The sequence below is a fragment of the Polypterus senegalus genome, chromosome 12 (assembly GCF_016835505.1).
Source record: "Polypterus senegalus isolate Bchr_013 chromosome 12, ASM1683550v1, whole genome shotgun sequence".
Classification (NCBI taxonomy): Eukaryota; Metazoa; Chordata; class Cladistia; order Polypteriformes; family Polypteridae; genus Polypterus; species Polypterus senegalus.
In genome coordinates, this window is record NC_053165.1 from 70,648,661 (window position 1) to 70,653,520 (window position 4,860).

Here is a 4,860-nt window from a genome sequence, read left to right on the forward strand (position 1 = left end):
GTAGACTTTGTAGTTTTTATACACAACCCTGCTGGATACCTTGGGGACCACAAGGAGTCGCTGTAGCGAGGCTCGTAGACTCATATGTGCCCTATAACCTGGAAGTGCGTCCTGGTCACGTGAACGGGAGGAATGACGTACTTCCAGGTTGAAGAAAAAGAGAAGTTTTTACCTGACCCGGAAGTGATAGAAAGTCACATGGACTGAGGGACAAACACTTCCGGGTCAAGGACTATAAAGGACTGTGGGAAAGCCCAGACGGACGAGCTGAGTTGGGAGGCAGGGTGGCTAAGCGTCTGGGAGAGGAGGATTGTGATTGGTTATTGTTTATTGAGTATTGTGGAGAGAAGCGTGCTTTGTGCACCTTATTATTATAATAAATAATAATTATTTGGACTTTTACCTGGTGTCTGACGTGTGGTCCGAGGGTACAAGGGGGAGAAAACCCCTAAACTGTCACAATGCATAAGTCAAAGACTGAAAGAAGTCATTAGCAGAATACAAAATCCTCCCGCTAACTACTGGTAAGGTTTGAATTCAGACAAAAAAAAAACAAAAAAAAAAAAACACTCTGTAAATTTTGTTTCAAGGTCATTTTAACATTTTGGAAGGTTCTGGATATTAGAGAATCTCCCTGTAGAGTTATCGTCTCTAGGCTAATGTAAATAATTATAAACATTACAGGTTTGTTTTACTGTAACGCCATATTGTTTATGCCTTCCTGCTGCCATCTGGAGTAGCCGTTACTAGGCTGAGGGTCCTGGTTCATAGACAGCGCCCTCTGGTGCGCAGGTCATGTTATTATAACCAGAAATCCCAAAGCATTTCCCAAAACACTCACTAGAGGGGGAAATGGCATCAAAACCCCAGCTAGGCAGAAAAAGGGCCATGTACAATCTTAATAAAAGAAAACATTTATTCTTCATAAAAACGATGAAGCGCCATGGATCACAAAGCCAATAGGACAGGATCAAACAAAAAGGCAATCCAATTTAACCAAACAGAGCATGAAATCAAAACCCAAAACTCGCAATAAACGTAGAATATCACAGTAACTCACCATTCCCTAAGCGCTTTCAAGATGAACTGCCGGGAACTGTGGATTTATAGAGCAAAAAGGCAGCCCCTACCAGTGGTTGTTAACACAATTAAATCTTTGAAATCTTACACATTCGTGCACTCGTTTAAAAATTTGAAAATGAGGCCATGACTGCAGTTGATAGAAGCTGGTGCAATAAAACACACGTTTGCAATGCCTTATGGGTAGTTCAAACGTGCACAGCGCAGTGCAGTCGAAGCCAAGGTCAAATGAACATGGACGCTCCGCTACCAGATTGCACCATTTGTTGAAAAACGCACTGTAGTGAGATTTCATTGGGCAGAAGGAGTGAAACCTGCTGAAATTCATCAAAGGATGTTGGTTCAGTTTGCAAGTGAAAACAGCAGAACTCAACAGAGAAAGGTTTAAAGCCTACAATCTCAATCTGGTCGACCTTCAAAATGGTGCGCATGAGCCCACATCGACATGGCAAATGCCTACAGCAGAGAAGGCCGACGGATTACACTGTCTGCTGCACATCTGGATATCAGCTATGGATCTGCACCTGTCATAGTGTGTGATAACACTGGGTAGCGTAAAGTTTGCAGCACAAAGTGGCGACCCAAAAAGCCTACTGATCTGCACAAGCCCACCTTCTTTGGTGAATTTCATAAGTTCACATAATTTTTAAACTACCTTTATTTTTTTAATTTACCCTTCTACTTTCTACTGCTGTCTGGATGTAGATTGCAACACTTTCACTTTGACTCCCAGGTCCTTCTCATATGGTGTATTTTCAGAGCTTCAGACCTACCATTGTGTATTAAAATCTAACATGTCTACTTCTTACATGTAATACTTTACATTATATTTCATCTGCCCAAAACCAACACATGCCTGTTTTCTGTCCAGATCTCTTTGCAACAATTCGGCCGATTCCACATTATCTTCTATTCCACTTAGTTCAGTAAAGTATCATCTGCAACCTCAATCGGCTGGTTTCTCATATTCTCATCCAGATGATTTATATACATGAAAAACTGCAGCAGTCCCAGCATCTGCTCATTTTCAAAAAGTTCCTGTCACCAACCAAAGCACTTCTTTTTCACGGTTTTAAAGAACATTTTCCCCCATCTACGCCTTGAATTTCCACTTTTCATTTGGTACCTTAGCAAAAACTTTCCAAAAATTCAGATAAAAATCATATGGCCCTCTGGTCACAAGCTTTTCATGCTTCCTCATAGGATTTCACCATATTAGTGGAAAACAATCAATTCTGTCTTAAACATGATGACTTTTCTCTATACTGATACTCAGCTTTTCTTGAAATGTGATGCCCAATCTTTTTCTTAATAATGGCATCCATCGATCTGCCCGTGATATAGGTTATGCTTACTGGCCTATAGTTACTTGGATTAGCCTGAACCATGTTTTTATATAACAGGATAAACTAATAATTATCCAAACTTTTGTTTAGGTTGGCAGTACAGCACATGTGGAAACATGGTGTGTCTGGGGTCACCTTGATCAGTTTCTCCTGTTGATTTTTGGGAGTAAACCTGGCGGCTCCGCTTTCCACCAGCGCCAAAGAAGAGCAACGACTAGCGATCCCTTACTTTATGGGCTCAAGGTGCATCAGTTCATCAGAATCATCGTTCAGTGTTGCCATCTATAGTGAACTGGGACAGCCATCCTGCTCCTTCTTCATGCTTAAACACTTGACCAACCACTTTTAAACTTCTTAATCCATTTGTATGCACTGCACTGTGGTATAATACCATACTGTTGTGCAGAAAGCCTTCTATGGATTTCAGAATTCGGCACACCTTCAGCCCATAACATACAGATCACTGATCTTCTTTGGGTCAAACCGACAATGGAGCAGCCACATTTACTCCTAGAAAACAACAACAACAAAAACAGAAATGGACTAATGGAGTAGGGCGAGACTTTACCATTGTGACCACAGACACACCATATTTCCACATGTGCACAGGTAAAGCTGTACGGCCAGCAAACACAGAATTATCACAAAATTGTGGAAAATGATGGACTTACCCTGGCATTTAATAGCTTTCAATTCTAAGGAACTATCTCAGGGTGCAGAGATTTTTGACAAAGAAGGATCATCACACTTTTAAGTACCCTAAGGCTCATCTCTGTACCCATGTGGGTTTCCTTCACAGAGCACAGTGGCATGCTGTCAATGGTAGAGTGCCAGTGCGTGACCCTTCATGGACTAGTACCCTATGTGAGGGTTCAAAAGGTCCATAAACGCCAAAAGGACACATTCAGTAAACCACAACGGTGGGTCCCGTGTGTCTAGCGTCGAAAAGACCCACACAAAACACCAACTGCTTATAATAACAACTCTCCTCTGTGTACTGTAATAGAATTCGCACTTAATACGCCTTACCTAAAATGAACGACCTCGCTCGGGTCTTCAATAAACGTCAGCTTTCTTCCTACGATCGTGTTCAGCCGCTTTCTTGCGTTAAAGGCAGTCGGTGGATACGTATCGCGCTACCGACTCACTCCTTCAATGAAAATCAATACAGCTTGAAGGTCTCGTGACTTCCTGAATAGGAAATAACCCAGAATTTTTTTAACAAAATCTCTGTATGGCTGCTGCAGTCTGCGGTGACTTTTAAAAAGTTTGCAAAACTGCGTTTCGCTGGTTTAAAGTCCCCCGTAACGCAGCACATAGCGAAGGGCCAGCTGCCTCTCTTCTCTCGGCAGCCCCTAAATCAGCCGCGGCGGAGGCGTCACGCGAGTGTCTGCCTTCAGCTCCTGGCGGATTTCAAGACTACTCGTTCAGTTTTCCTGCACTAAATAAAGGCAAAGCGGGGAAAGCAACCGCATATTACGAGTCTTACCCTTAGTGGCTGCGCGCTCGATCTCTCCCTCCAAGAAACTTTGCTCTCAGACAATCCCCGCCTCTCCTAGGAATGCCTGGAGCGTCTATCCGGTGGAAAAGAGCAAAGCTACTGCAAGGGGATGGGGCGCCCGCGGCCCAGGATGGTGCATCGCTGGAGCCCCCAGAAATTCTGAAGGGTTCAAAATGTGCAACCCAAGGAAAAGTACGAGGGATGTCTCGCTGTAACCAAACTTCACAAGGACTGCTGTTTGGAAACATGCTCCAACCTGGAGGGCATTTTGAACCTTGTTTTGTTGGGATCCGGATTCGAATCTATGTGGCGTAAGCACACTCCCTCCGTGATCGTATTGGAGTGACTTCAGTTTCCTCCCGTATTCCAATGATCAACCAAGTGGATCGATTATCATCAATCCATAGCTTGCGCAAATGAGGGAAATGGGAAATCCAGCGTACAGCGGGAAACATACAGACACACACCCGCTCACGGTGGGCGAGTTGGGGGTGCTTTTCTAACAACCTGCGCAGAATTTGCATGGAAAGCAAACCGTTAAAGGAAAAGTCGTTCAGCCCAAATGACTAGTCGGGGTCATAACAGGAAAGGCGTCTCTTCTTCCTATCGGACGGGTTCTTTTTTGAACCCGCTACATTGGTACAAGGTCAATATAGGGAGGTCCAGATCTAATTATGCAATTTTCATTACGCTAGAACTTATGTTTATTACATAGAAAATCCCCCGAAAAATCCCGGACCACCGAGAAGTGTGCGAACTGCAGACATGAAGAATCGTCTTCGCGCTGAACTGGAATCGTCCCCGCATGAATCAAAGTCATCCAGACGATCTGGATCTGCATAATTAGATCTGAACCACCCTATATAACCGTAGAAAATAAATTTCGGTACTTTTCTATTATCGTGACGCAAATCGCTTCTGGTGGCCTTAACT

At 43.6% G+C, this 4,860-nt stretch overlaps 1 protein-coding gene across 2 annotated transcripts in view; it reads right to left on the bottom strand.

Annotated features, from left to right (window-relative positions):
• The window catches only part of hvcn1 (hydrogen voltage-gated channel 1), a 28,076-nt gene extending 23,946 nt beyond the window's left edge, over window positions 1-4,130 (bottom strand). The window contains exon 1 of one of the 2 annotated variants that reach the window (XM_039772164.1): window positions 3,916-4,130. The gene's annotated coding sequence lies outside the window, so the exon portion shown is untranslated. Of the gene's footprint in view, window positions 1-3,455; window positions 3,854-3,915 lie in introns of those variants that run through there. The other variant, XM_039772163.1, reaches the window with a different exon arrangement.
• Window positions 4,131-4,860: the final 730 nt, after the last annotated feature.